The 10074-nt window shown below is 47.2% G+C and overlaps 41 non-coding genes across 41 annotated transcripts; 34 read left to right on the top strand and 7 right to left on the bottom strand.

The window, feature by feature from the left end:
• Nucleotides 1-196: 196 nt before the first annotated feature.
• Trnaa-ugc (transfer RNA alanine (anticodon UGC)) lies at nt 197-269 on the top strand. The gene has a single exon. It is a non-coding gene; the product is annotated as a tRNA-Ala (tRNA).
• A 259-nt stretch (nt 270-528) lies between these two features.
• Trnad-guc (transfer RNA aspartic acid (anticodon GUC)) lies at nt 529-600 on the top strand. Its single transcript has one exon. It is a non-coding gene; the product is annotated as a tRNA-Asp (tRNA).
• A 73-nt stretch (nt 601-673) lies between these two features.
• Nucleotides 674-746, top strand: Trnak-uuu (transfer RNA lysine (anticodon UUU)). The gene has a single exon. It is a non-coding gene; the product is annotated as a tRNA-Lys (tRNA).
• Nucleotides 747-853: 107 nt separating this feature from the next.
• Nucleotides 854-926, top strand: Trnaa-agc (transfer RNA alanine (anticodon AGC)). Its single transcript has one exon. It is a non-coding gene; the product is annotated as a tRNA-Ala (tRNA).
• A 68-nt stretch (nt 927-994) lies between these two features.
• Trnal-caa (transfer RNA leucine (anticodon CAA)) lies at nt 995-1110 on the top strand. Its single transcript has 2 exons — nt 995-1032; nt 1065-1110. It is a non-coding gene; the product is annotated as a tRNA-Leu (tRNA).
• Nucleotides 1111-1151: 41 nt separating this feature from the next.
• Trnay-gua (transfer RNA tyrosine (anticodon GUA)) lies at nt 1152-1245 on the bottom strand. The gene is made up of 2 exons: nt 1209-1245; nt 1152-1187 (listed from the first exon to the last, which is right to left on the bottom strand). It is a non-coding gene; the product is annotated as a tRNA-Tyr (tRNA).
• A 730-nt stretch (nt 1246-1975) lies between these two features.
• On the top strand, nt 1976-2048 carry Trnak-uuu (transfer RNA lysine (anticodon UUU)). Its single transcript has one exon. It is a non-coding gene; the product is annotated as a tRNA-Lys (tRNA).
• Nucleotides 2049-2155: 107 nt separating this feature from the next.
• Nucleotides 2156-2228, top strand: Trnaa-agc (transfer RNA alanine (anticodon AGC)). The gene has a single exon. It is a non-coding gene; the product is annotated as a tRNA-Ala (tRNA).
• Nucleotides 2229-2296: 68 nt separating this feature from the next.
• Nucleotides 2297-2412, top strand: Trnal-caa (transfer RNA leucine (anticodon CAA)). The gene is made up of 2 exons: nt 2297-2334; nt 2367-2412. It is a non-coding gene; the product is annotated as a tRNA-Leu (tRNA).
• A 41-nt stretch (nt 2413-2453) lies between these two features.
• On the bottom strand, nt 2454-2547 carry Trnay-gua (transfer RNA tyrosine (anticodon GUA)). Its single transcript has 2 exons — nt 2511-2547; nt 2454-2489 (listed from the first exon to the last, which is right to left on the bottom strand). It is a non-coding gene; the product is annotated as a tRNA-Tyr (tRNA).
• A 253-nt stretch (nt 2548-2800) lies between these two features.
• Trnaa-ugc (transfer RNA alanine (anticodon UGC)) lies at nt 2801-2873 on the top strand. The gene has a single exon. It is a non-coding gene; the product is annotated as a tRNA-Ala (tRNA).
• Nucleotides 2874-3132: 259 nt separating this feature from the next.
• On the top strand, nt 3133-3204 carry Trnad-guc (transfer RNA aspartic acid (anticodon GUC)). The gene has a single exon. It is a non-coding gene; the product is annotated as a tRNA-Asp (tRNA).
• Nucleotides 3205-3277: 73 nt separating this feature from the next.
• Nucleotides 3278-3350, top strand: Trnak-uuu (transfer RNA lysine (anticodon UUU)). Its single transcript has one exon. It is a non-coding gene; the product is annotated as a tRNA-Lys (tRNA).
• A 107-nt stretch (nt 3351-3457) lies between these two features.
• On the top strand, nt 3458-3530 carry Trnaa-agc (transfer RNA alanine (anticodon AGC)). The gene has a single exon. It is a non-coding gene; the product is annotated as a tRNA-Ala (tRNA).
• A 68-nt stretch (nt 3531-3598) lies between these two features.
• On the top strand, nt 3599-3714 carry Trnal-caa (transfer RNA leucine (anticodon CAA)). Its single transcript has 2 exons — nt 3599-3636; nt 3669-3714. It is a non-coding gene; the product is annotated as a tRNA-Leu (tRNA).
• A 41-nt stretch (nt 3715-3755) lies between these two features.
• Trnay-gua (transfer RNA tyrosine (anticodon GUA)) lies at nt 3756-3849 on the bottom strand. Its single transcript has 2 exons — nt 3813-3849; nt 3756-3791 (listed from the first exon to the last, which is right to left on the bottom strand). It is a non-coding gene; the product is annotated as a tRNA-Tyr (tRNA).
• A 253-nt stretch (nt 3850-4102) lies between these two features.
• On the top strand, nt 4103-4175 carry Trnaa-ugc (transfer RNA alanine (anticodon UGC)). Its single transcript has one exon. It is a non-coding gene; the product is annotated as a tRNA-Ala (tRNA).
• Nucleotides 4176-4434: 259 nt separating this feature from the next.
• Nucleotides 4435-4506, top strand: Trnad-guc (transfer RNA aspartic acid (anticodon GUC)). Its single transcript has one exon. It is a non-coding gene; the product is annotated as a tRNA-Asp (tRNA).
• Nucleotides 4507-4579: 73 nt separating this feature from the next.
• Trnak-uuu (transfer RNA lysine (anticodon UUU)) lies at nt 4580-4652 on the top strand. Its single transcript has one exon. It is a non-coding gene; the product is annotated as a tRNA-Lys (tRNA).
• Nucleotides 4653-4900: 248 nt separating this feature from the next.
• Trnal-caa (transfer RNA leucine (anticodon CAA)) lies at nt 4901-5016 on the top strand. The gene is made up of 2 exons: nt 4901-4938; nt 4971-5016. It is a non-coding gene; the product is annotated as a tRNA-Leu (tRNA).
• Nucleotides 5017-5057: 41 nt separating this feature from the next.
• On the bottom strand, nt 5058-5151 carry Trnay-gua (transfer RNA tyrosine (anticodon GUA)). Its single transcript has 2 exons — nt 5115-5151; nt 5058-5093 (listed from the first exon to the last, which is right to left on the bottom strand). It is a non-coding gene; the product is annotated as a tRNA-Tyr (tRNA).
• A 253-nt stretch (nt 5152-5404) lies between these two features.
• Trnaa-ugc (transfer RNA alanine (anticodon UGC)) lies at nt 5405-5477 on the top strand. Its single transcript has one exon. It is a non-coding gene; the product is annotated as a tRNA-Ala (tRNA).
• Nucleotides 5478-5736: 259 nt separating this feature from the next.
• Nucleotides 5737-5808, top strand: Trnad-guc (transfer RNA aspartic acid (anticodon GUC)). The gene has a single exon. It is a non-coding gene; the product is annotated as a tRNA-Asp (tRNA).
• Nucleotides 5809-5881: 73 nt separating this feature from the next.
• Nucleotides 5882-5954, top strand: Trnak-uuu (transfer RNA lysine (anticodon UUU)). The gene has a single exon. It is a non-coding gene; the product is annotated as a tRNA-Lys (tRNA).
• A 107-nt stretch (nt 5955-6061) lies between these two features.
• On the top strand, nt 6062-6134 carry Trnaa-agc (transfer RNA alanine (anticodon AGC)). The gene has a single exon. It is a non-coding gene; the product is annotated as a tRNA-Ala (tRNA).
• A 68-nt stretch (nt 6135-6202) lies between these two features.
• Nucleotides 6203-6318, top strand: Trnal-caa (transfer RNA leucine (anticodon CAA)). The gene is made up of 2 exons: nt 6203-6240; nt 6273-6318. It is a non-coding gene; the product is annotated as a tRNA-Leu (tRNA).
• Nucleotides 6319-6359: 41 nt separating this feature from the next.
• On the bottom strand, nt 6360-6453 carry Trnay-gua (transfer RNA tyrosine (anticodon GUA)). The gene is made up of 2 exons: nt 6417-6453; nt 6360-6395 (listed from the first exon to the last, which is right to left on the bottom strand). It is a non-coding gene; the product is annotated as a tRNA-Tyr (tRNA).
• Nucleotides 6454-6706: 253 nt separating this feature from the next.
• Nucleotides 6707-6779, top strand: Trnaa-ugc (transfer RNA alanine (anticodon UGC)). Its single transcript has one exon. It is a non-coding gene; the product is annotated as a tRNA-Ala (tRNA).
• Nucleotides 6780-7038: 259 nt separating this feature from the next.
• On the top strand, nt 7039-7110 carry Trnad-guc (transfer RNA aspartic acid (anticodon GUC)). Its single transcript has one exon. It is a non-coding gene; the product is annotated as a tRNA-Asp (tRNA).
• A 73-nt stretch (nt 7111-7183) lies between these two features.
• Trnak-uuu (transfer RNA lysine (anticodon UUU)) lies at nt 7184-7256 on the top strand. The gene has a single exon. It is a non-coding gene; the product is annotated as a tRNA-Lys (tRNA).
• A 107-nt stretch (nt 7257-7363) lies between these two features.
• On the top strand, nt 7364-7436 carry Trnaa-agc (transfer RNA alanine (anticodon AGC)). Its single transcript has one exon. It is a non-coding gene; the product is annotated as a tRNA-Ala (tRNA).
• Nucleotides 7437-7504: 68 nt separating this feature from the next.
• Trnal-caa (transfer RNA leucine (anticodon CAA)) lies at nt 7505-7620 on the top strand. Its single transcript has 2 exons — nt 7505-7542; nt 7575-7620. It is a non-coding gene; the product is annotated as a tRNA-Leu (tRNA).
• A 41-nt stretch (nt 7621-7661) lies between these two features.
• Trnay-gua (transfer RNA tyrosine (anticodon GUA)) lies at nt 7662-7755 on the bottom strand. The gene is made up of 2 exons: nt 7719-7755; nt 7662-7697 (listed from the first exon to the last, which is right to left on the bottom strand). It is a non-coding gene; the product is annotated as a tRNA-Tyr (tRNA).
• A 253-nt stretch (nt 7756-8008) lies between these two features.
• On the top strand, nt 8009-8081 carry Trnaa-ugc (transfer RNA alanine (anticodon UGC)). The gene has a single exon. It is a non-coding gene; the product is annotated as a tRNA-Ala (tRNA).
• Nucleotides 8082-8340: 259 nt separating this feature from the next.
• Trnad-guc (transfer RNA aspartic acid (anticodon GUC)) lies at nt 8341-8412 on the top strand. The gene has a single exon. It is a non-coding gene; the product is annotated as a tRNA-Asp (tRNA).
• Nucleotides 8413-8485: 73 nt separating this feature from the next.
• Nucleotides 8486-8558, top strand: Trnak-uuu (transfer RNA lysine (anticodon UUU)). The gene has a single exon. It is a non-coding gene; the product is annotated as a tRNA-Lys (tRNA).
• A 248-nt stretch (nt 8559-8806) lies between these two features.
• Trnal-caa (transfer RNA leucine (anticodon CAA)) lies at nt 8807-8922 on the top strand. The gene is made up of 2 exons: nt 8807-8844; nt 8877-8922. It is a non-coding gene; the product is annotated as a tRNA-Leu (tRNA).
• Nucleotides 8923-8963: 41 nt separating this feature from the next.
• Nucleotides 8964-9057, bottom strand: Trnay-gua (transfer RNA tyrosine (anticodon GUA)). Its single transcript has 2 exons — nt 9021-9057; nt 8964-8999 (listed from the first exon to the last, which is right to left on the bottom strand). It is a non-coding gene; the product is annotated as a tRNA-Tyr (tRNA).
• A 253-nt stretch (nt 9058-9310) lies between these two features.
• Nucleotides 9311-9383, top strand: Trnaa-ugc (transfer RNA alanine (anticodon UGC)). Its single transcript has one exon. It is a non-coding gene; the product is annotated as a tRNA-Ala (tRNA).
• A 259-nt stretch (nt 9384-9642) lies between these two features.
• On the top strand, nt 9643-9714 carry Trnad-guc (transfer RNA aspartic acid (anticodon GUC)). The gene has a single exon. It is a non-coding gene; the product is annotated as a tRNA-Asp (tRNA).
• Nucleotides 9715-9967: 253 nt separating this feature from the next.
• Trnaa-agc (transfer RNA alanine (anticodon AGC)) lies at nt 9968-10040 on the top strand. The gene has a single exon. It is a non-coding gene; the product is annotated as a tRNA-Ala (tRNA).
• Nucleotides 10041-10074: the final 34 nt, after the last annotated feature.

The following is a 10074-nucleotide window of genomic DNA, read 5'->3' on the forward strand; positions in this document are numbered from 1 at the left end:
AGACGTGGTTTTTAAAATGATGCGATAGCTCGCACGTAGCAGAGGGTGGTTTCGATCCACCGACCTCTGGGTTATGGGCCCAGCACGCTTCCTCTGCGCCACTCTGCTGAAGGTAGGTAAGCTGAAATGTGTCTGATGTAAGGTGTAGTTTAGTATTGCGAACAGCACTCGAACTATGACCTTTTTACCATTTCCAGGGGGATTAGCTCACATGGTAGAGCGCTCGCTTTGCATGCGAGAGGTACCGGGATCGATGCCCGGATCCTCCAAGACGATGTTTTTAATTTATTTATTTTTATACTAATTTCAGTAGTTGCCAATGGTCATAAGAGGATTTATGATGCTCCTAAGATTACCTGGTATTAATAATAATAATAATAATACTAAACCGCGCTGCATATGTCTAGAGCATTTCTTGCTGTTTAATTTCGCATTGACAGTATACACAGTTTCAGCTTTTAACATGATCGACCGTGTGGCATTCGGGCATTGACGCCATCGCGAACATATTATTTAAATATGAACTCGTCCTCGGTAGTATAGTGGTAAGTATCCCCGCCTGTCACGCGGGAGACCGGGGTTCGATTCCCCGCCGGGGAGGTTCTTTTTATCTTGTCAATGTTTCGTTTCACGTCAGTAGCGTTCGCGAGACTGTCCGGGAATACAGATTTACGCCCGGTTAGCTCAGTCGGTAGAGCATCAGACTTTTAATCTGAGGGTCGCAGGTTCGAGTCCCTCATCGGGCGTAACAATTATTTGGTACGATGGTGAACTAACTTTCACCACAATGTCTTGTCGAAAGAGGATGAATAACGTAACATTTGCGGAGTGGCAAAGGCGAAGCAAACTTGATGGGGAACTAGCTCAGATGGTAGAGCGCTCGCTTAGCATGCGAGAGGTACCGGGATCGATGCCCGGGTTCTCCAATGCCTTTTCCATAGGCGTAAAATAAATGAAATTTGCGCAGAGCAATTTGCAGCAGCGTTCGTGTCATGTCGGGATGGCCGAGCGGTCTAAGGCGCCAGACTCAAGACAAAATGTTCTTCCACTCATCGCGTGGAGAATTCTGGTCCTCGAATGAGGGCGTGGGTTCGAATCCCACTTCCGACAACTTTTCCCTGCCACACAAAATTTTAGGCCTAAAATGCAAGTCCACCGAGCCGGATTTGAACCAGCGACCTAAGGATGCCTGAGTGGTATAAGTTCGTCTACAGTCCTCCGCTCTACCAACTGAGCTATCGGTGGATGTAGCATCGTACAGTTCTTGTGCAGGACTATGCAGGTCATGTCACGTTTGTAGTATGACGTGGTTTTTAAAATGATGCGATAGCTCGCACGTAGCAGAGGGTGGTTTCGATCCACCGACCTCTGGGTTATGGGCCCAGCACACTTCCTCTGCGCCACTCTGCTGAAGGTAGGTAAGCTGAAATGTGTCTGATGTAAGGTGTAGTTTAGTATTGCGAACAGCACTCGAACTATGACCTTTTTACCATTTCCAGGGGGATTAGCTCACATGGTAGAGCGCTCGCTTTGCATGCGAGAGGTACCGGGATCGATGCCTGGATCCTCCAAGACGATGTTTTTAATTTATTTATTTTTATACTAATTTCAGTAGTTGCCAATGGTCATAAGAGGATTTATGATGCTCCTAAGATTACCTGGTATTAATAATAATAATAATAATACTAAACCGCGCTGCATATGTCTAGAGCATTTCTTGCTGTTTAATTTCGCATTGACAGTATACACAGTTTCAGCTTTTAACATGATCGACCGTGTGGCATTCGGGCATTGACGCCATCGCGAACATATTATTTAAATATGAACTCGTCCTCGGTAGTATAGTGGTAAGTATCCCCGCCTGTCACGCGGGAGACCGTGGTTCGATTCCCCGCCGGGGAGGTTCTTTTTATCTTGTCAATGCTTCGTTTCACGTCAGTAGCGTTCGCGGGACTGTCCGGGAATACAGATTTACGCCCGGTTAGCTCAGTCGGTAGAGCATCAGACTTTTAATCTGAGGGTCGCGGGTTCGAGTCCCTCATCGGGCGTAACAATTATTTGGTACGATGGTGAACTAACTTTCACCACAATTTCTTGTCGAAAGAGGATGAATAACGTAACATTTGCGGAGTGGCAAAGGCGAAGCAAACTTGATGGGGAACTAGCTCAGATGGTAGAGCGCTCGCTTAGCATGCGAGAGGTACCGGGATCGATGCCCGGGTTCTCCAATGCCTTTTCCATAGGCGTAAAATAAATGAAATTTGCGCAGAGCATTTTGCAGCAGCGTTCGTGTCATGTCGGGATGGCCGAGCGGTCTAAGGCGCCAGACTCAAGACAAAATGTTCTTCCACTCATCGCGTGGAGAATTCTGATCCTCGAATGAGGGCGTGGGTTCGAATCCCACTTCCGACAACTTTTCCCTGCCACACAAAATTTTAGGCCTAAAATGCAAGTCCACCGAGCCGGATTTGAACCAGCGACCTAAGGATGCCTGAGTGGTATAAGTTCGTCTACAGTCCTCCGCTCTACCAACTGAGCTATCGGTGGATGTAGCATCGTACAGTTCTTGTGCAGGACTATGCAGGTCATGTCACGTTTGTAGTATGACGTGGTTTTTAAAATGATGCGATAGCTCGCACGTAGCAGAGGGTGGTTTCGATCCACCGACCTCTGGGTTATGGGCCCAGCACGCTTCCTCTGCGCCACTCTGCTGAAGGTACGTAAGCTGAAATGTGTCTGATGTAAGGTGTAGTTTAGTATTGCGAACAGCACTCGAACTATGACCTTTTTACCATTTCCAGGGGGATTAGCTCACATGGTAGAGCGCTCGCTTTGCATGCGAGAGGTACCGGGATCGATGCCCGGATCCTCCAAGACGATGTTTTTAATTTATTTATTTTTATACTAATTTCAGTAGTTGCCAATGGTCATAAGAGGATTTATGATGCTCCTAAGATTACCTGGTATTAATAATAATAATAATAATACTAAACCGCGCTGCATATGTCTAGAGCATTTCTTGCTGTTTAATTTCGCATTGACAGTATACACAGTTTCAGCTTTTAACATGATCGACCGTGTGGCATTCGGGCATTGACGCCGTCGCGAACATATTATTTAAATATGAACTCGTCCTCGGTAGTATAGTGGTAAGTATCCCCGCCTGTCACGCGGGAGACCGGGGTTCGATTCCCCGCCGGGGAGGTTCTTTTTATCTTGTCAATGTTTCGTTTCACGTCAGTAGCGTTCGCGGGACTGTCCGGGAATACAGATTTACGCCCGGTTAGCTTAGTCGGTAGAGCATCAGACTTTTAATCTGAGGGTCGCGGGTTCGAGTCCCTCATCGGGCGTAACAATTATTTGGTACGATGGTGAACTAACTTTCACCACAATGTCTTGTCGAAAGAGGATGAATAACGTAACATTTGCGGAGTGGCAAAGGCGAAGCAAACTTGATGGGGAACTAGCTCAGATGGTAGAGCGCTCGCTTAGCATGCGAGAGGTACCGGGATCGATGCCCGGGTTCTCCAATGCCTTTTCCATAGGCGTAAAATAAATGAAATTTGCGCAGAGCAATTTGCAGCAGCGTTCGTGTCATGTCGGGATGGCCGAGCGGTCTAAGGCGCCAGACTCAAGACAAAATGTTCTTCCACTCATCGCGTGGAGAATTCTGGTCCTCGAATGAGGGCGTGGGTTCGAATCCCACTTCCGACAACTTTTCCCTGCCACACAAAATTTTAGGCCTAAAATGCAAGTCCACCGAGCCGGATTTGAACCAGCGACCTAAGGATGCCTGAGTGGTATAAGTTCGTCTACAGTCCTCCGCTCTACCAACTGAGCTATCGGTGGATGTAGCATCGTACAGTTCTTGTGCAGGACTATGCAGGTCATGTCACGTTTGTAGTATGACGTGGTTTTTAAAATGATGCGATAGCTCGCACGTAGCAGAGGGTGGTTTCGATCCACCGACCTCTGGGTTATGGGCCCAGCACGCTTCCTCTGCGCCACTCTGCTGAAGGTAGGTAAGCTGAAATGTGTCTGATGTAAGGTGTAGTTTAGTATTGCGAACAGCACTCGAACTATGACCTTTTTACCATTTCCAGGGGGATTAGCTCACATGGTAGAGCGCTCGCTTTGCATGCGAGAGGTACCGGGATCGATGCCCGGATCCTCCAAGACGATGTTTTTAATTTATTTATTTTTATACTAATTTCAGTAGTTGCCAATGGTCATAAGAGGATTTATGATGCTCCTAAGATTACCTGGTATTAATAATAATAATAATAATACTAAACCGCGCTGCATATGTCTAGAGCATTTCTTGCTGTTTAATTTCGCATTGACAGTATACACAGTTTCAGCTTTTAACATGATCGACCGTGTGGCATTCGGGCATTGACGCCGTCGCGAACATATTTTTTAAATATGAACTCGTCCTCGGTAGTATAGTGGTAAGTATCCCCGCCTGTCACGCGGGAGACCGGGGTTCGATTCCCCGCCGGGGAGGTTCTTTTTATCTTGTCAATGTTTCGTTTCACGTCAGTAGCGTTCGCGGGACTGTCCGGGAATACAGATTTACGCCCGGTTAGCTCAGTCGGTAGAGCATCAGACTTTTAATCTGAGGGTCGCGGGTTCGAGTCCCTCATCGGGCGTAACAATTATTTGGTACGATGGTGAACTAACTTTCACCACAATGTCTTGTCGAAAGAGGATGAATAACGTAACATTTGCGGAGTGGCAAAGGCGAAGCAAACTTGATGGGGAACTAGCTCAGATGGTAGAGCGCTCGCTTAGCATGCGAGAGGTACCGGGATCGATGCCCGGGTTATCCAATGCCTTTTCCATAGGCGTAAAATAAATGAAATTTGCGCAGAGCAATTTGCAGCAGCGTTCGTGTCATGTCGGGATGGCCGAGCGGTCTAAGGCGCCAGACTCAAGACAAAATCTTCTTCCACTCATCGCGTGGAGAATTCTGGTCCTCGAATGAGGGAGTGGGTTCGAATCCCACTTCCGACAACTTTTCCCTGCCACACAAAATTTTAGGCCTAAAATGCAAGTCCACCGAGCCGGATTTGAACCAGCGACCTAAGGATGCCTGAGTGGTATAAGTTCGTCTACAGTCCTCCGCTCTACCAACTGAGCTATCGGTGGATGTAGCATCGTACAGTTCTTGTGCAGGACTATGCAGGTCATGTCACGTTTGTAGTATGACGTGGTTTTTAAAATGATGCGATAGCTCGCACGTAGCAGAGGGTGGTTTCGATCCACCGACCTCTGGGTTATTGGCCCAGCACGCTTCCTCTGCGCCACTCTGCTGAAGGTAGGTAAGCTGAAATGTGTCTGATGTAAGGTGTAGTTTAGTATTGCGAACAGCACTCGAACTATGACCTTTTTACCATTTCCAGGGGGATTAGCTCACATGGTAGAGCGCTCGCTTTGCATGCGAGAGGTACCGGGATCGATGCCCGGATCCTCCAAGACGATGTTTTTAATTTATTTATTTTTATACTAATTTCAGTAGTTGCCAATGGTCATAAGAGGATTTATGATGCTCCTAAGATTACCTGGTATTAATAATAATAATAATAATACTAAACCGCGCTGCATATGTCTAGAGCATTTCTTGCTGTTTAATTTCGCATTGACAGTATACACAGTTTCAGCTTTTAACATGATCGACCGTGTGGCATTCGGGCATTGACGCCATCGCGAATATATTATTTAAATATGAACTCGTCCTCGGTGGTATAGTGGTAAGTATCCCCGCCTGTCACGCGGGAGACCGGGGTTCGATTCCCCGCCGGGGAGGTTCTTTTTATCTTGTCAATGTTTCGTTTCACGTCAGTAGCGTTCGCGGGACTGTCCGGGAATACAGATTTACGCCCGGTTAGCTCAGTCGGTAGAGCATCAGACTTTTAATCTGAGGGTCGCGGGTTCGAGTCCCTCATCGGGCGTAACAATTATTTGGTACGATGGTGAACTAACTTTCACCACAATGTCTTGTCGAAAGAGGATGAATAACGTAACATTTGCGGAGTGGCAAAGGCGAAGCAAACATGATGGGGAACTAGCTCAGATGGTAGAGCGCTCGCTTAGCATGCGAGAGGTACCGGGATCGATGCCCGGGTTCTCCAATGCCTTTTCCATAGGCGTAAAATAAATGAAATTTGCGCAGAGCAATTTGCAGCAGCGTTCGTGTCATGTCGGGATGGCCGAGCGGTCTAAGGCGCCAGACTCAAGACAAAATGTTCTTCCACTCATCGCGTGGAGAATTCTGGTCCTCGAATGAGGGCGTGGGTTCGAATCCCACTTCCGACAACTTTTCCCTGCCACACAAAATTTTAGGCCTAAAATGCAAGTCCACCGAGCCGGATTTGCACCAGCGACCTAAGGATGCCTGAGTGGTATAAGTTCGTCTACAGTCCTCCGCTCTACCAACTGAGCTATCGGTGGATGTAGCATCGTACAGTTCTTGTGCAGGACTATGCAGGTCATGTCACGTTTGTAGTATGACGTGGTTTTTAAAATGATGCGATAGCTCGCACGTAGCAGAGGGTGGTTTCGATCCACCGACCTCTGGGTTATGGGCCCAGCACGCTTCCTCTGCGCCACTCTGCTGAAGGTAGGTAAGCTGAAATGTGTCTGATGTAAGGTGTAGTTTAGTATTGCGAACAGCACTCGAACTATGAACTTTTTACCATTTCCAGGGGGATTAGCTCACATGGTAGAGCGCTCGCTTTGCATGCGAGAGGTACCGGGATCGATGCCCGGATCCTCCAAGACGATGTTTTTAATTTATTTATTTTTATACTAATTTCAGTAGTTGCCAATGGTCATAAGAGGATTTATGATGCTCCTAAGATTACCTGGTATTAATAATAATAATAATAATACTAAACCGCGCTGCATATGTCTAGAGCATTTCTTGCTGTTTAATTTCGCATTGACAGTATACACAGTTTCAGCTTTTAACATGATCGACCGTGTGGCATTCGGGCATTGACGCCATCGCGAACATATTATTTAAATATGAACTCGTCCTCGGTAGTATAGTGGTAAGTATCCCCGCCTGTCACGCGGGAGACCGGGGTTCGATTCCCCGCCGGGGAGGTTCTTTTTATCTTGTCAATGTTTCGTTTCACGTCAGTAGCGTTCGCGGGACTGTCCGGGAATACAGATTTACGCCCGGTTAGCTCAGTCGGTAGAGCATCAGACTTTTAATCTGAGGGTCGCGGGTTCGAGTCCCTCATCGGGCGTAACAATTATTTGGTACGATGGTGAACTAACTTTCACCACAATGTCTTGTCGAAAGAGGATGAATAACGTAACATTTGCGGAGTGGCAAAGGCGAAGCAAACTTGATGGGGAACTAGCTCAGATGGTAGAGCGCTCGCTTAGCATGCGAGAGGTACCGGGATCGATGCCCGGGTTCTCCAATGCCTTTTCCATGGGCGTAAAATAAATGAAATTTGCGCAGAGCAATTTGCAGCAGCGTTCGTGTCATGTCGGGATGGCCGAGCGGTCTAAGGCGCCAGACTCAAGACAAAATGTTCTTCCACTCATCGCGTGGAGAATTCTGGTCCTCGAATGAGGGCGTGGGTTCGAATCCCACTTCCGACAACTTTTCCCTGCCACACAAAATTTTAGGCCTAAAATGCAAGTCCACCGAGCCGGATTTGCACCAGCGACCTAAGGATGCCTGAGTGGTATAAGTTCTTCTACAGTCCTCCGCTCTACCAACTGAGCTATCGGTGGATGCAGCATCGTACAGTTCTTGTGCAGGACTATGCAGGTCATGTCACGTTTGTAGTATGACGTGGTTTTTAAAATGATGCAATAGCTCGCACGTAGCAGAGGGTGGTTTCGATCCACCGACCTCTGGGTTATGGGCCCAGCACGCTTCCTCTGCGCCACTCTGCTGAAGGTAGGTAAGCTGAAATGTGTCTGATGTAAGGTGTAGTTTAGTATTGCGAACAGCACTCGAACTATGACCTTTTTACCATTTCCAGGGGGATTAGCTCACATGGTAGAGCGCTCGCTTTGCATGCGAGAGGTACCGGGATCGATGCCCGGATCCTCCAAGACGATGTTTTTAATTTATTTATTTTTATACTAATTTCAGTAGTTGCCAATGGTCATAAGAGGATTTATGATGCTCCTAAGATTACCTGGTATTAATAATAATAATAATAATACTAAACCGCGCTGCATATGTCTAGAGCATTTCTTGCTGTTTAATTTCGCATTGACAGCATACACAGTTTCAGCTTTTAACATGATCGACCGTGTGGCATTCGGGCATTGACGCCATCGCGAACATATTATTTAAATATGAACTCGTCCTCGGTAGTATAGTGGTAAGTATCCCCGCCTGTCACGCGGAAGACCGGGGTTCGATTCCCCGCCGGGGAGGTTCTTTTTATCTTGTCAATGTTTCGTTTCACGTCAGTAGCGTTCGCGGGACTGTCCGGGAATACAGATTTACGCCCGGTTAGCTCAGTCGGTAGAGCATCAGACTTTTAATCTGAGGGTCGCGGGTTCGAGTCCCTCATCGGGCGTAACAATTATTTGGTACGATGGTGAACTAACTTTCACCACAATGTCTTGTCGAAAGAGGATGAATAACGTAACATTTGCGGAGTGGCAAAGGCGAAGCAAACTTGATGGGGAACTAGCTCAGATGGTAGAGCGCTCGCTTAGCATGCCAGAGGTACCGGGATCGATGCCCGGGTTCTCCAATGCCTTTTCCATAGGCGTAAAATAAATGAAATTTGCGCAGAGCAATTTGCAGCAGCGTTCGTGTCATGTCGGGATGGCCGAGCGGTCTAAGGCGCCAGACTCAAGACAAAATGTTCTTCCACTCATCGCGTGGAGAATTCTGGTCCTTGAATGAGGGCGTGGGTTCGAATCCCACTTCCGACAACTTTTTCCTGCCACACAAAATTTTAGGCCTAAAATGCAAGTCCACCGAGCCGGATTTGAACCAGCGACCTAAGGATGCCTGAGTGGTATAAGTTCGTCTACAGTCCTCCGCTCTACCAACTGAGCTATCGGTGGATGTAGCATCGTACAGTTCTTGTGCAGGACTATGCAGGTCATGTCACGTTTGTAGTATGACGTGGTTTTTAAAATGATGCGATAGCTCGCACGTAGCAGAGGGTGGTTTCGATCCACCGACCTCTGGGTTATGGGCCCAGTACGCTTCCTCTGCGCCACTCTGCTGAAGGTAGGTAAGCTGAAATGTGTCTGATGTAAGGTGTAGTTTAGTATTGCGAACAGCACTCGAACTATGACCTTTTTACCATTTCCAGGGGGATTAGCTCACATGGTAGAGCGCTCGCTTTGCATGCGAGAGGTACCGGGATCGATGCCCGGATCCTCCAAGACGATGTTTTTAATTTATTTATTTTTATACTAATTTCAGTAGTTGCCAATGGTCATAAGAGAATTTATGATGCTCCTAAGATTACCTGGTATTAATAATAATAATAATAATACTAAACCGCGCTGCATATGTCTAGAGCATTTCTTGCTGTTTAATTTCGCATTGACAGCATACACAGTTTCAGCTTTTAACATGATCGACCGTGTGGCATTCGGGCATTGACGCCATCGCGAACATATTATTTAAATATGAACTCGTCCTCGGTAGTATAGTGGTAAGTATCCCCGCCTGTCACGCGGGAGACCGGGGTTCGATTCCCCGCCGGGGAGGTTCTTTTTATCTTGTCAATGTTTCGTTTCACGTCAGTAGCGTTCGCGGGACTGTCCGGGAATACAGATTTACGCACGGTTAGCTCAGTCGGTAGAGCATCAGACTTTTAATCTGAGGGTCGCGGGTTCGAGTCACTCATCGGGCGTAACAATTATTTGGTACGATGGTGAACTAACTTTCACCACAATGTCTTGTCGAAAGAGGATGAATAACGTAACATTTGCGGAGTGGCAAAGGCGAAGCAAACTTGATGGGGAACTAGCTCAGATGGTAGAGCGCTCGCTTAGCATGCGAGAGGTACCGGGATCGATGCCCGGGTTCTCCAATGCCTTTTCCATAGGCGTAAAATAAATGAAATT

The sequence above is a fragment of the Hydractinia symbiolongicarpus genome, chromosome 3 (genome assembly GCF_029227915.1).
Source record: "Hydractinia symbiolongicarpus strain clone_291-10 chromosome 3, HSymV2.1, whole genome shotgun sequence".
Classification (NCBI taxonomy): Eukaryota; Metazoa; Cnidaria; class Hydrozoa; order Anthoathecata; family Hydractiniidae; genus Hydractinia; species Hydractinia symbiolongicarpus.